Source organism: Danio aesculapii, chromosome 5 (genome assembly GCF_903798145.1).
Source record: "Danio aesculapii chromosome 5, fDanAes4.1, whole genome shotgun sequence".
Taxonomy (NCBI): Eukaryota; Metazoa; Chordata; class Actinopteri; order Cypriniformes; family Danionidae; genus Danio; species Danio aesculapii.
The window spans coordinates 41,657,306-41,671,144 of NC_079439.1; the positions used below are offsets into that span (position 1 = coordinate 41,657,306).

General features: G+C 45.3%; 14 non-coding genes across 14 annotated transcripts; 2 read left to right on the forward strand and 12 right to left on the reverse strand.

Moving 5' to 3' along the window:
- Positions 1–729: 729 nt before the first annotated feature.
- On the reverse strand, positions 730–803 carry trnai-aau (transfer RNA isoleucine (anticodon AAU)). The gene has a single exon. It is a non-coding gene; the product is annotated as a tRNA-Ile (tRNA).
- A 431-nt stretch (positions 804–1,234) lies between these two features.
- On the reverse strand, positions 1,235–1,307 carry trnaf-gaa (transfer RNA phenylalanine (anticodon GAA)). Its single transcript has one exon. It is a non-coding gene; the product is annotated as a tRNA-Phe (tRNA).
- Positions 1,308–1,396: 89 nt separating this feature from the next.
- Positions 1,397–1,470, reverse strand: trnai-aau (transfer RNA isoleucine (anticodon AAU)). The gene has a single exon. It is a non-coding gene; the product is annotated as a tRNA-Ile (tRNA).
- A 313-nt stretch (positions 1,471–1,783) lies between these two features.
- On the forward strand, positions 1,784–1,856 carry trnaa-agc (transfer RNA alanine (anticodon AGC)). Its single transcript has one exon. It is a non-coding gene; the product is annotated as a tRNA-Ala (tRNA).
- A 2,822-nt stretch (positions 1,857–4,678) lies between these two features.
- On the reverse strand, positions 4,679–4,751 carry trnaf-gaa (transfer RNA phenylalanine (anticodon GAA)). Its single transcript has one exon. It is a non-coding gene; the product is annotated as a tRNA-Phe (tRNA).
- Positions 4,752–4,840: 89 nt separating this feature from the next.
- trnai-aau (transfer RNA isoleucine (anticodon AAU)) lies at positions 4,841–4,914 on the reverse strand. Its single transcript has one exon. It is a non-coding gene; the product is annotated as a tRNA-Ile (tRNA).
- A 102-nt stretch (positions 4,915–5,016) lies between these two features.
- On the reverse strand, positions 5,017–5,088 carry trnaq-cug (transfer RNA glutamine (anticodon CUG)). Its single transcript has one exon. It is a non-coding gene; the product is annotated as a tRNA-Gln (tRNA).
- A 461-nt stretch (positions 5,089–5,549) lies between these two features.
- Positions 5,550–5,622, reverse strand: trnaf-gaa (transfer RNA phenylalanine (anticodon GAA)). Its single transcript has one exon. It is a non-coding gene; the product is annotated as a tRNA-Phe (tRNA).
- An 89-nt stretch (positions 5,623–5,711) lies between these two features.
- On the reverse strand, positions 5,712–5,785 carry trnai-aau (transfer RNA isoleucine (anticodon AAU)). Its single transcript has one exon. It is a non-coding gene; the product is annotated as a tRNA-Ile (tRNA).
- A 3,241-nt stretch (positions 5,786–9,026) lies between these two features.
- Positions 9,027–9,099, reverse strand: trnaf-gaa (transfer RNA phenylalanine (anticodon GAA)). The gene has a single exon. It is a non-coding gene; the product is annotated as a tRNA-Phe (tRNA).
- An 89-nt stretch (positions 9,100–9,188) lies between these two features.
- Positions 9,189–9,262, reverse strand: trnai-aau (transfer RNA isoleucine (anticodon AAU)). Its single transcript has one exon. It is a non-coding gene; the product is annotated as a tRNA-Ile (tRNA).
- A 104-nt stretch (positions 9,263–9,366) lies between these two features.
- Positions 9,367–9,438, reverse strand: trnaq-cug (transfer RNA glutamine (anticodon CUG)). The gene has a single exon. It is a non-coding gene; the product is annotated as a tRNA-Gln (tRNA).
- A 318-nt stretch (positions 9,439–9,756) lies between these two features.
- On the forward strand, positions 9,757–9,829 carry trnaa-agc (transfer RNA alanine (anticodon AGC)). The gene has a single exon. It is a non-coding gene; the product is annotated as a tRNA-Ala (tRNA).
- A 1,216-nt stretch (positions 9,830–11,045) lies between these two features.
- trnaf-gaa (transfer RNA phenylalanine (anticodon GAA)) lies at positions 11,046–11,118 on the reverse strand. Its single transcript has one exon. It is a non-coding gene; the product is annotated as a tRNA-Phe (tRNA).
- Between the last annotated feature and the right edge of the window lie 2,721 nt (positions 11,119–13,839).

The following is a 13,839-nucleotide window of genomic DNA, read 5'->3' on the forward strand; positions in this document are numbered from 1 at the left end:
AAAATAGCAGAAGGTCCATCCAAGGCGGAGCCAATGTGCATTGATTTCTGAATAACTCGTTATTCGGCATGCAGGGCTCCTCACACAATTACTGAAGCAGGACTAGGTAGGGCCTTCAAAAGTAAAGCACGCTATTCTAGGCAATTTGACGACTAAATGGCAGGCAGGGCAAAGAAGCCACCACAGAACAGATGTGATCTTATTTTTTCGTTTTTGACCACGTCTAAAATGTTCAATATTGATTGTGAAAAGGGGAATTAGCTTAAATGGTAGAACGCTCGCTTAGCATGCATGCGAGAGGTAGCTGTATCGATGCCCGCATTATCCACTTCTGTTTTCATGCCTTTCACACTGGCTTTTATTGCAAAGCTGGTTGCACCTTGAGGGTCTAGAGCGAAACTCCTTACGTCAACTTTGCCAGTTCTGTGTAGTACTAAGCATTGCAATCCGTCAGAAGTCCTATCTGGGAGGAAGATAGCGTTCTGGTCAAATGGAAGCAGGTGGACTTAAGGGTGAAGCGGCTAGGCTTTTTGGGTGACTTTCATTCATGCCCAAAACAGAACAACAACATTGCTCTACCGAACCCCGCGATCGAACCAGGGATCTTCAGTCTAACGCTCTCCCAACTGAGCTATTTCGGCTGTCATAACACATCTTTCCTGCAGCAGGCATGTCTGTAAGACCAAGCTGAGCCCTTAAAAGCATATTAGGCATAAGAGAGTAAAAATTTGGCCAGTACGGGGATCGAACCCGCGACCTTGGCGTTATTAGCACCGCGCTCTAACCAACTGAGCTAACCGGCCATTTTCTCACAAGTGTGCTGGAAAACCCAGAGTTTGCAGGAAAGTAGCAGAAGGTCCATCCTAGGCGGAGCCAATGTGCATTGATTTCTGAGTAACTCGTCATTCGGCATGCAGGGCTCCTCACACATTTACTGGAGCAGGACTAGGTAGGGCCTTCAAAACAAAAGCACGCTATTCTAGGCAATTTGACGACTAAATGGCAGGCAGGGCAAAGATGCCATCACGGAACAGATGTAATCTCTTTTTTTTTTTTTTTTGGTCACGTCTAAAATGTTCAATTTGGATTGTGAAAAGGGGAATTAGCTCAAATGGTAGAGTGCTCGCTTAGCACGTGAGAGGTGGCGGGATCGATGCCCGCATTCTCCACTTGTGTTTTCATGCCTTTCACAGTGACTTTCATTCATGCCCAAAACAGAACAACAACATTGCTTTGCCGAAACCCAGGATCGAACCAGGGCCCTTTAGATCTTCAGTCTAACGCTCTCCCAACTGAGCTATATTGGCTTCCATAACACAGCTTTCCAGCAGCAGGGATGTCTGTGAGACCAAGCTGAGCCCTTAAGTGCATTTGAGGCATAAGAGAGTAAAAATTATGACCAGTACGGGGATCGAACCTACAACCTTGGCGTTATTAGCACCACGCTCTAACCAACTGAGCTAACCGGCCGTTTACCTACAACTGTGCAGGAAAACCCAGAGTTAGCTCTGGCCTTCAAGGGACCAGGAAGCTATTTAAGGCGGATTATATAAGGCGGAGCCAATGTGCATTGATTTCTGAGTAACTCGTCATTCGGCATGCAGGGCTCCTCACACATTTACTGGAGCAGGACTAGGTAGGGCCTCCAAAGGAAAAGCACACTATTCTAGGCAATTTGACGACTGAATGGCAGGCAGGGCAAAGAAGCCACCACAGAACAGATGTGATCTTATTTTTTTTCATTTTTGACCACGTCTAAAATGTTCAATTTGGATTGTGAAAAGGGGAATTAGCTCAAATGGTAGAGCGCTCGCTTAGCATGCGAGAGGTAGCGGGATCGATACCTGCATTCTCCACTTGTGTTTTCATGCCTTTCACAGTGACTTTTATTGCAAAGCTGGTTGCACCTGGAGGGTTTAGAGCGAATTTCATTACCTTAGCTTTGCCGGTTCTGTGTAGTACTAATCATTGCAATCCTTCAGAAGCCCTATCAAGTCACAGTTTTCTTTTATTCGATGGCGCGTCCGCAGTGGGAAATCAAAGCACTAAATGTATAGCAGAGTGCTGTCGATTAGGCCATAGGAATCATCACCAGAAGCGATGTGACTACCTGGGAGAAAGATAGCGTTTTGGTCAAATGGAAGCAGGTGGACTTGAGGGTGAAGCAGCTGGGTGAACCCATAGTAACTGTTATTCTCTGGCCTTCAAGGAATAGAATGCTATTTTAGCTTTTTTGTGCAGTGCTGTCAAAAAAAAAACAGGTCCCACCTAGAACTTAGATCGCTGGATGCAGAGTGCTATCCATTACACCATGGAACCTCAAGATGTAGAGCTGCTGCCCGACATGAAGATGATGAATTAAAAAACTGGCCTTGCAGGAAAGTAGCAGAAGGTCCATCCAAGGCGGAGCCAGTGTGCATTGATTTCTGAGTAACTCGTCATTCGGCATGCAGGGCTCCTCACACATTTACTGGAGCAGGACTAGGTAGGGCCTTCAAAAGAAAAGCACACTATTCTAGGCAATTTGATGACTAAATGGCAGGCAGGGCAAAGAAGCCACCACAGAACAGATGTGATCTTATTTTTTTCTTTTTTGACCACGTCTAAAATGTTCAATTTGGATTGGGAAAAGTGGAATTAGCTTAAAAGGTAGAACGCTCGCTTAGCATGCATGCGAGAGGTAGCTGGATTGATGCCCGCATTATCCACTTCTGTTTTCATGCCTTTCACACTGGCTTTTATTGCAAAGCTGGTTGCACCTGGAGGGTTTAGAGCGAAACTCCTTACGTCAACTTTGCCAGTTCTGTGTAGTACTAATCATTGCAATCCGTCAGAAGCTCTATCAAGTCACAGTTTTCTTTTATTCAATGGCGCATCCGCAGTGAGAAATCAAAGCACTAAATATATAGCAGAGTGCTGTCGATTAGGCCATTGGCATCATCACCAGAAGCGATGTGACCACCTGGGAGGAAGATAGCGTTTTGGTCAAATGGAAGAAGGTGGACTTAAGGGTGAAGCGGCTAGGCTTTTTGGGTGACTTTCATTCAACTGACCCTGTGCCCAAAACAGATTATCAACATTGCTTTGGCAAAACCCGGAGACGAACCAGGGACCTTTAGATCTTCAGTCTAACGCTCTCCCAACTGAGCTATTTCAACCGCCATGACACAGCTTTCCTGCAGCAGCAATGTCTGGGAGACCAAGCTGAGCCCTTAAGTGCATCTAAGGCATAAGATAGTAAAAATTTGGCCAGTGCAGGGCTCCTCACACATTTACTGGAGCAGGACTAGGTAGGGCCTTCAAAAGTAAAGCACGCTATTCTAGGCAATTTGACGACTAAATGGCAGGCAGGGCAAAGAAGCCACCACAGAACAGATGTGATCTTATTTTTTCTTTTTTGACCACGTCTAAAATGTTCAATTTTGATTATGAAAAGGGGAATTAGCTTAAATGGTAGAACGCTGGCTTAGCATGCATGCGAGAGGTAGCTGGATCGATGCCCGCATTATCCACTTCTGTTTTCATGCCTTTCACACTTGCTTTTATTGCAAAGCTGGTTGCACCTGGAGGGTTTAGAGCGAAACTCCTTACGTCAACTTTGCCAGTTCTGTGTAGTACTAATCATTGCAATCCGTCAGAAGCCCTATCAAGTCACAGTTTTCTTTTATTCAATGGCGCATCCGCAGTGAGAAATCAAAGCACTAAATATATAGCAGAGTGCTGTCGATTAGGCCATTGGCATCATCACCAGAAGCGATGTGACCACCTGGGAGGAAGATAGCGTTTTGGTCAAATGGAAGAAGGTGGACTTAAGGGTGAAGCGGCTAGGCTTTTTGGGTGACTTTCATTCAACTGACCCTGTGCCCAAAACAGATTATCAACATTGCTTTGGCAAAACCCGGAGACGAACCAGGGACCTTTAGATCTTCAGTCTAACGCTCTCCCAACTGAGCTATTTCAACCGCCATGACACAGCTTTCCTGCAGCAGCAATGTCTGGGAGACCAAGCTGAGCCCTTAAGTGCATCTAAGGCATAAGATAGTAAAAATTTGGCCAGTGCAGGGCTCCTCACACATTTACTGGAGCAGGACTAGGTAGGGCCTTCAAAAGTAAAGCACGCTATTCTAGGCAATTTGACGACTAAATGGCAGGCAGGGCAAAGAAGCCACCACAGAACAGATGTGATCTTATTTTTTCTTTTTTGACCACGTCTAAAATGTTCAATTTTGATTATGAAAAGGGGAATTAGCTTAAATGGTAGAACGCTGGCTTAGCATGCATGCGAGAGGTAGCTGGATCGATGCCCGCATTATCCACTTCTGTTTTCATGCCTTTCACACTTGCTTTTATTGCAAAGCTGGTTGCACCTGGAGGGTTTAGAGCGAAACTCCTTACGTCAACTTTGCCAGTTCTGTGTAGTACTAATCATTGCAATCCGTCAGAAGCCCTATCAAGTCACAGTTTTCTTTTATTCGATGGCACATCCGCAGTGAGAAATCAAAGCACTAAATATATAGCAGAGTGCTGTCGATTAGGCCATTGGAATCATCACCAGAAGCGATGTTACCACCTGGGAGGAAGATAGCGTTTCAGTCAAATGGAAGCAGGTGGACTTAAGGGTAAAGCGGCTAGGCTTTTTGGGTGACTTTCATTGATGCCCAAAACAGAACAACAACATTGCCGAAACCCAGGATCGAACCAGGGCCCTTTAGATCTTCAGTCTAACGCTCTCCCAATTGAGCTATATCGGCTGCCGTAACAAAGCTTTCCAGCAGCAGGGATGTCTGTGAGACCAAGCTGAGCCCTTAAGTGCATTAGAGGCATAAGAGAGTAAAAATTATGACCAGTACGGGGATCGAACCTACAACCTTGGCGTTATTAGCACCACGCTCTAACCAACTGAGCTAACCGGCCGTTTACCTACAACTGTGCTGAAAAACCCAGAGTTAGCTCTGGCCTTCAAGGGAACAGGAAGCCATTTTAGCTTTTTTTGTGCGGTGCTGGCAAAATAAAAACAGGTCTCACCGAGATTTGAACTCGGATCACTGGATTCAGAGTCCAGAGTGCTAACCATTACACCATGGAACCTCAAGATTATGTAGAGCTGCTGCCCGACATAAGGATGATGAACTAAAAAACTGGCCTTGCAGGAAAGTAGCAGAAGGTCCATCCAAGGCGGAGCCAATGTGCATTGATTTCTGAGTAACTCGTCATTCGGCATGCAGGGCTCCTCACACATTTACTGGAGCAGGACTAGGTAGGGCCTCCAAAGGAAAAGCACGCTATTCTAGGCAATTTGACGACTGAATGGCAGGCAGGGCAAAGAAGCCACCACAGAACAGATGTGATCTCATTTTTTTTCCTTTTTGACCACGTCTAAAATGTTCAATTTTTCGATTAGGCCATTGGAATCATCACCAGAAGCGATGTTACCACCTGGGAGGAAGATAGCGTTTCGGTCAAATGGAAGCAGGTGGACTTAAGGGTAAAGCGGCTAGGCGTTTTGGGTGACTTTCATTCATGCCCAAAACAGAACAACAACATTGCTTTGCCAAAACCCAGGATCGAACCAGGGCCCTTTAGATCTTCGGTCTAACGCTCTCCCAACTGAGCTATATCGGCTGCCATAACACAGCTTTCCAGCAGCAGGGATGTCTGTGAGACCAAGCTGAGCCCTTAAGTGCATTTGAGGCATAAGAGAGTAAAAATTATGACCAGTACGGGGATCGAACCTACAACCTTGGCGTTATTAGCACCACGCTCTAACCAACTGAGCTAACCGGCCGTTTACCTACAACTGTGCAGGAAAACCCAGAGTTAGCTCTGGCCTTCAAGGGAACAGGAAGCTATTTAAGGCGGATTATATAAGGCGGAGCCAATGTGCATTGATTTCTGAGTAACTCGTCATTCGGCATGCAGGGCTCCTCACACATTTACTGGAGCAGGACTAGGTAGGGCCTCCAAAGGAAAAGCACGCTATTCTAGGCAATTTGACGACTAAATGGCAGGCAGGGCAAAGAAGCCACCACAGAACAGATGTGATCTTTTTTTTTTTTCATTTTTGACCACGTCTAAAATGTTCAATTTGGATTGTAAAAGGGGAGCTTAGCATGCGAGAGGTAGTGGGATCGATGCCCGCACTCGCCACTTCTGTTTTCATGCCTTTCACAGTGACTTTTATTGCAAAGCTGGTTGCACCTGGAGGGTTTAGAGCGAATTTCATTACCTTAGCTTTGCCGGTTCTGTGTAGTACTAATCATTGCAATCCTTCAGAAGCCCTATCAAGTCACAGTTTTCTTTTATTCGATGGCGCGTCCGCAGTGGGAAATCAAAGCACTAAATGTATAGCAGAGTGCTGTCGATTAGGCCATTGGAATCATCACCAGAAGCGATGTGACTACCTGGGAGAAAGATAGCGTTTTGGTCAAATGGAAGCAGGTGGACTTGAGGGTGAAGCAGCTGGGTGAACCCATAGTAACTGTTATTCTCTGGCCTTCAAGGAATAGAATGCTATTTTAGCTTTTTTGTGCAGTGCTGTCAAAAAAAAACAGGTCCCACCTAGATTTGAACTTAGATCGCTGGATGCAGAGTGCTATCCATTACACCATGGAACCTCAAGATGTAGAGCTGCTGCCCGACATGAAGATGATGAATTAAAAAACTGGCCTTGCAGGAAAGTAGCAGAAGGTCCATCCAAGGCGGAGCCAATGTGCATTGATTTCTGAGTAACTCGTCATTCGGCATGCAGGGCTCCTCACACATTTACTGGAGCAGGACTAGGTAGGGCCTTCAAAAGAAAAGCACGCTATTCTAGGCAATTTGACGACTGAATGGCAGGCAGGGCAAAGAAGCCACCACAGAACAGATGTGATCTTATTTTTTTCATTTTTGACCACGTCTAAAATGTTCAATTTGGATTGTGAAAAGGGGAATTAGCTCAAATGGTAGAGCGCTCGATTAGCATGCGAGAGGTAGCGGGATCGATGCCCGCATTCTCCACTTGTGTTTTCATGCCTTTCACAGTGACTTTTATTGCAAAGCTGGTTGCACCTGGAGGGTTTAGAGCGAATTTCATTACCTTAGCTTTGCCGGTTCTGTGTAGTACTAATCATTGCAATCCTTCAGAAGCCCTATCAAGTCACAGTTTTCTTTCATTCGATGGCGCGTCCGCAGTGGGAAATCAAAGCACTAAATGTATAGCAGAGTGCTGTCGATTAGGCCATAGGAATCATCACCAGAAGCGATGTGACTACCTGGGAGAACGATAGCGTTTTGGTCAAATGGAAGCAGGTGGACTTGAGGGTGAAGCAGCTGGGTGAACCCATAGTAACTGTTATTCTCTGGCCTTCAAGGAATAGAATGCTATTTTAGCTTTTTTGTGCAGTGCTGTCAAAAAAAAAACAGGTCCCACCTAGATTTGAACTTAGATCGCTGGATGCAGAGTGCTATCCATTACACCATGGAACCTCAAGATGTAGAGCTGCTGCCCGACATGAAGATGATGAATTAAAAAACTGGCCTTGCAGGAAAGTAGCAGAAGGTCCATCCAAGGCGGAGCCAATGTGCATTGATTTCTGAGTAACTCGTCATTCGGCATGCAGGGCTCCTCACACATTTACTGCAGCAGGACTAGGTAGGGCCTTCAAAAGAAAAACACACTATTCTAGGCAATTTGATGACTGAATGGCAGGCAGGGCAAAGAAGCCACCACAGAACAGATGTGATCTTATTTTTTCTTTTTTGACCACGTCTAAAATGTTCAATTTGGATTGGGAAAAGTGGAATTAGCTTAAATGGTAGAACGCTCGCTTAGCATGCATGCGAGAGGTAGCTGGATTGATGCCCGCATTATCCACTTCTGTTTTCATGCCTTTCACACTGGCTTTTATTGCAAAGCTGGTTGCACCTGGAGGGTTTAGAGCGAAACTCCTTACGTCAACTTTGCCAGTTCTGTGTAGTACTAATCATTGCAATCTGTCAGAAGCTCTATCAAGTCACAGTTTTCTTTTATTCAATGGCGCATCCGCAGTGAGAAATCAAAGCACTAAATATATAGCAGAGTGCTGTCGATTAGGCCATTGGCATCATCACCAGAAGCGATGTGACCACCTGGGAGGAAGATAGCGTTTTGGTCAAATGGAAGAAGGTGGACTTAAAGGTGAAGCGGCTAGGCTTTTTGGGTGACTTTCATTCAACTGACCCTGTGCCCAAAACAGAACATCAACATTGCTTTGGCAAAACCCGGGGACGAACCAGGGACCTTTTGATCTTCAGTCTAACGCTCTCCCAACTGAGCTATTTCAACCGCCATGACACAGCTTTCCTGCAGCAGCAATGTCTGGGAGACCAAGCTGAGCCCTTAAGTGCATCTAAGGCATAAGATAGTAAAAATTTGGCCAGTGCATGGCTCCTCACACATTTACTGGAGCAGGACTAGTTAGGGCCTTCAAAAGTAAAGCACGCTATTCTAGGCAATTTGACGACTAAATGGCAGGCAGGGCAAAGAAGCCACCACAGAACAGATGTGATCTTATTTTTTCTTTTTTGACCACGTCTAAAATGTTCAATTTTGATTGTGAAAAGGGGAATTAGCTTAAATGGTAGAACGCTGGCTTAGCATGCATGCGAGAGGTAGCTGGATCGATGCCCGCATTATCCACTTCTGTTTTCATGCCTTTCACACTGGCTTTTATTGCAAAGCTGGTTGCACCTGGAGGGTTTAGAGCGAAACTCCTTACGTCAACTTTGCCAGTTCTGTGTAGTACTAATCATTGCAATCCGTCAGAAGCCCTATCAAGTCACAGTTTTCTTTTATTCGATGGCACATCCGCAGTCAGAAATCAAAGCACTAAATATATAGCAGAGTGCTGTCGATTAGGCCATTGGAATCATCACCAGAAGCGATGTTACCACCTGGGAGGAAGATAGCATTTTGGTCAAATGGAAGCAGGTGGACTTAAGGGTAAAGCGGCTAGGCTTTTTGGGTGACTTTCATTCATGCCCAAAACAGAACAACAACATTGCTTTGCCGAAACCCAGGATCGAACCAGGGCCCTTTAGATCTTCAGTCTAACGCTCTCCCAACTGAGCTATATCGGCTGCCATAACACAGCTTTCCAGCAGCAGGGATGTCTGTGAGACCAAGCTGAGCCCTTAAGTGCATTTGAGGCATAAGAGAGTAAAAATTATGACCAGTACGGGGATCGAACCTACAACCTTGGCGTTATTAGCACCACGCTCTAACCAACTGAGCTAACCGGCCGTTAACCTACAACAGTGCTGGAAAACCCAGAGTTAGCTCTGGCCTTCAAGGGAACAGGAAGCTATTTTAGCTTTTTTTGTGCGGTGCTGGCAAAAAAAAAAAACAGGTCCCACCGAGATTTGAACTCGGATCACTGGATTCAGAGTCCAGAGTGCTAACCATTACACCATGGAACCTCAAGATTATGTAGAGCTGCTGCCCAACATGAAGATGATGAATTAAAAAACTGGCCTTGCAGGAAAGTAGCAGAAGGTCCATCCAAGGCGGAGCCAATGTGCATTGATTTCTGAGTAACTCGTCATTCGGCATGCAGGGCTCCTCACACATTTACTGGAGCAGGACTAGGTAGGGCCTCCAAAGGAAAAGCACGCTATTCTAGGCAATTTGACGACTAAATGGCAGGCAGGGCAAAGAAGCCACCACAGAACAGATGTGATCTTATTTTTTTTTTCATTTTTGACCACGTCTAAAATGTTCAATTTGGATTGTGAAAAGGGGAATTAGCTCAAATGGTAGAGCGCTCGCTTAGCATGCGAGAGGTAGCGGGATCGATGCCCGCATTCTCCACTTGTGTTTTCATGCCTTTCACAGTGACTTTTATTGCAAAGCTGGTTGCACCTGGAGGGTTTAGAGCGAATTTCATTACCTTAGCTTTGCCATTTATGTTAAGTACTAATCATTGCAATCCTTCAGAAGCCCTATCAAGTCACAGTTTTCTTTTATTCGATGGCGCGTCCGCAGTGGGAAATCAAAGCACTAAATGTATAGCAGAGTGCTGTCGATTAGGCCATAGGATTCATCACCAGAAGCGATGTGACTACCTGGGAGAAAGATAGCGTTTTGGTCAAATGGAAGCAGGTGGACTTGAGGGTGAAGCAGCTGGGTGAACCCATAGTAACTGTTATTCTCTGGCCTTCAAGGAATAGAATGCTATTTTAGCTTTTTTGTGCAGTGCTGTCAAAAAAAAAACAGGTCCCACCTAGATTTGAACTTAGATCGCTGGATGCAGAGTGCTATCCATTACACCATGGAACCTCAAGATTATGTAGAGCTGCTGCCCGACATGAAGATGATGAATTAAAAAACTGGCCTTGCAGGAAAGTAGCAGAAGGTCCATCCAAGGCGGAGCCAATGTGCATTGATTCGGTCATTCGGCATGCAGGGCTCCTCACACATTTACTGGAGCAGGACTAGGTAGGGCCTTCAAAAGAAAAGCACACTATTCTAGGCCATTTGATGACTAAATGGCAGGCAGGGCAAAGAAGCCACCACAGAACAGATGTGATCTAATTTTTTCTTTTTTGACCACGTCTAAAATGTTCAATTTGGATTGGGAAAAGTGGAATTAGCTTAAATGGTAGAACGCTCGCTTAGCATGCATGCGAGAGGTAGCTGGATTGATGCCCGCATTATCCACTTCTGTTTTCATGCCTTTCACACTGGCTTTTATTGCAAAGCTGGTTGCACCTGGAGGGTTTAGAGCGAAACTCCTTACGTCAACTTTGCCAGTTCTGTGTAGTACTAATCATTGCAATCCGTCAGAAGCTCTATCTAGTCACAGTTTTCTTTTATTCAATGGCGCATCCGCAGTGAGAAATCAAAGCACTAAATATATAGCAGAGTGCTGTCGATTAGGCCATTGGCATCATCACCAGAAGCGATGTGACCACCTGGGAGGAAGATAGCGTTTTGGTCAAATGGAAGAAGGTGGACTTAAGGGTGAAGCGGCTAGGCTTTTTGGGTGACTTTCATTCATGCCCAAAACAGAACAACAACATTGCTTTGCCGAAACCCAGGATCGAACCAGGGCCCTTTAGATCTTCAGACTAACGCTCTCCCAACTGAGCTATATCGGCTGCCATAACACAGCTTTCCAGCAGCAGGGATGTCTGTGAGACCAAGCTGAGCCCTTAAGTGCATTTGAGGCATAAGAGAGCAAAAATTATGACCAGTACTGGGATCGAACCTACAACCTTGGCGTTATTAGCACTACGCTCTAACCAACTGAGCTAACCGGCCGTTTACCTACATGCCTTTCACAGTGACTTTTATTGCAAAGCTGGTTGCACCTGGAGGGTTTAGAGCGAATTTCATTACCTTAGCTTTGCCGGTTCTGTGTAGTACTAATCATTGCAATCCTTCAGAAGCCCTATCAAGTCACAGTTTTCTTTTATTCGATGGCTCGTCCGCAGTGGGAAATCAAAGCACTAAATTTATAGCAGAGTGCTGTCGATTAGGCCATAGGAATCATCACCAGAAGCGATGTGACTACCTGGGAGAAAGATAGCGTTTTGGTCAAATGGAAGCAGGTGGACTTGAGGGTGAAGCAGCTGGGTGAACCCATAGTAACTGTTATTCTCTGGCCTTCAAGGAATAGAATGCTATTTTAGCTTTTTTGTGCAGTGCTGTCAAAAAAAAAAAACAGGTCCCACCTAGATTTGAACTTAGATTGCTGGATGCAGAGTGCTATCCATTACACCATGGAACCTCAAGATGTAGAGCTGCTGCCCGACATGAAGATGATGAATTAAAAAACTGGCCTTGCAGGAAAGTAGCAGAAGGTCCATCCAAGGCGGAGCCAGTGTGCATTGATTTCTGAGTAACTCGTCATTCGGCATGCAGGGCTCCTCACACATTTACTGGAGCAGGACTAGGTAGGGCCTTCAAAAGAAAAGCACACTATTCTAGGCCATTTGATGACTAAATGGCAGGCAGGGCAAAGAAGCCACCACAGAACAGATGTGATCTTATTTTTTCTTTTTTGACCACGTCTAAAATGTTCAATTTGGATTGGGAAAAGTGGAATTAGCTTAAATGGTAGAACGCTCGCTTAGCATGCATGCGAGAGGTAGCTGGATTGATGCCCGCATTATCCACTGCTGTTTTCATGCCTTTCACACTGGCTTTTATTGCAAAGCTGGTTGCACCTGGAGGGTTTAGAGCGAAACTCCTTACGTCAACTTTGCCAGTTCTGTGTAGTACTAATCATTGCAATCCGTCAGAAGCTCTATCAAGTCACAGTTTTCTTTTATTCAATGGCGCATCCGCAGTGAGAAATCAAAGCACTAAATATATAGCAGAGTGCTGTCGATTAGGCCATTGGCATCATCACCAGAAGCGATGTGACCACCTGGGAGGAAGATAGCGTTTTGGTCAAATGGAAGAAGGTGGACTTAAGGGTGAAGCGGCTAGGCTTTTTGGGTGACTTTCATTCAACTGACCCTGTGCCCAAAACAGAACATCAACATTGCTTTGCCAAAACCCGGGGACGAATCAGGGACCTTTAGATCTTCAGTCTAACGCTCTCCCAACTGAGCTATTTCAACCGCCATGACACAGCTTTCCTGCAGCAGCAATGTCTGGGAGACCAAGCTGAGCCCTTAAGTGCATCTAAGGCATAAGATAGTAAAAATTTGGCCAGTGCAGGGCTCCTCACACATTTACTGGAGCAGGACTAGGTAGGGCCTTCAAAAGTAAAGCACGCTATTCTAGGCAATTTGACGACTAAATGGCAGGCAGGGCAAAGAAGCCACCACAGAACAGATGTGATCTTATTTTTTTTTTCATTTTTGACCACGTCTAAAATGTTCAATTTTGATTGTGAAAAGGGGAATTAGCTCAAATGGTAGAGCGTTCGCTTAGCATGCGAGAGGTAGCTGGATCGATGCCCGCATTCTCCACTTGTGTATTCATGCCTTTCACAGTGACTTTTATTGCAAAGCTGGTTGCACCTGGAGGGTTTAGAGCGAATTTCATTACCTTAGCTTTGCCGGTTCTGTGTAGTACTAATCATTGCAATCCTTCAGAAGCCCTATCAAGTCACAGTTTTCTTTTATTCGATGGCGCGTCTGCAGTGGGAAATCAAAGCACTAAATGTATAGCAGAGTGCTGTCGATTAGGCCATAGGAATCATCACCAGAAGCGATGTGACTACCTGGGAGAAAGATAGCGTTTTGGTCAAATGGAAGCAGGTGGACTTGAGGGTGAAGCAGCTGGGTGAACCCATAGTAACTGTTATTCTCTGGCCTTCAAGGAATAGAATGCTATTTTAGCTTTTTTGTGCAGTGCTGTCAAAAAAAAACAGGTCCCACCTAGATTTGAACTTAGATCGCTGGATGCAGAGTGCTATCCATTACACCATGGAACCTCAAGATGTAGAGCTGCTGCCTGACATGAAGATGATAAATTAAAAAACTGGCCTTGCAGGAAAGTAGCAGAAGGTCCATCCAAGGCGGAGCCAGTGTGCATTGATTTCTGAGTAACTCGTCATTCGGCATGCAGGGCTCCTCACACATTTACTGGAGCAGGACTAGGTAGGGCCTTCAAAAGAAAAGCACACTATTCTAGGCAATTTGATGACTAAATGGCAGGCAGGGCAAAGAAGCCACCACAGAACAGATGTGATCTTATTTTTTCTTTTTGACCACGTCTAAAATGTTCAATTTGGATTGGGAAAAGTGGAATTAGCTTAAATGGTAGAACGCTCGCTTAGCATGCATGCGAGAGGTAGCTGGATTGATGCCCGCATTATCCACTTCTGTTTTCATGCCTTTCACACTGGCTTTTATTGCAAAGCT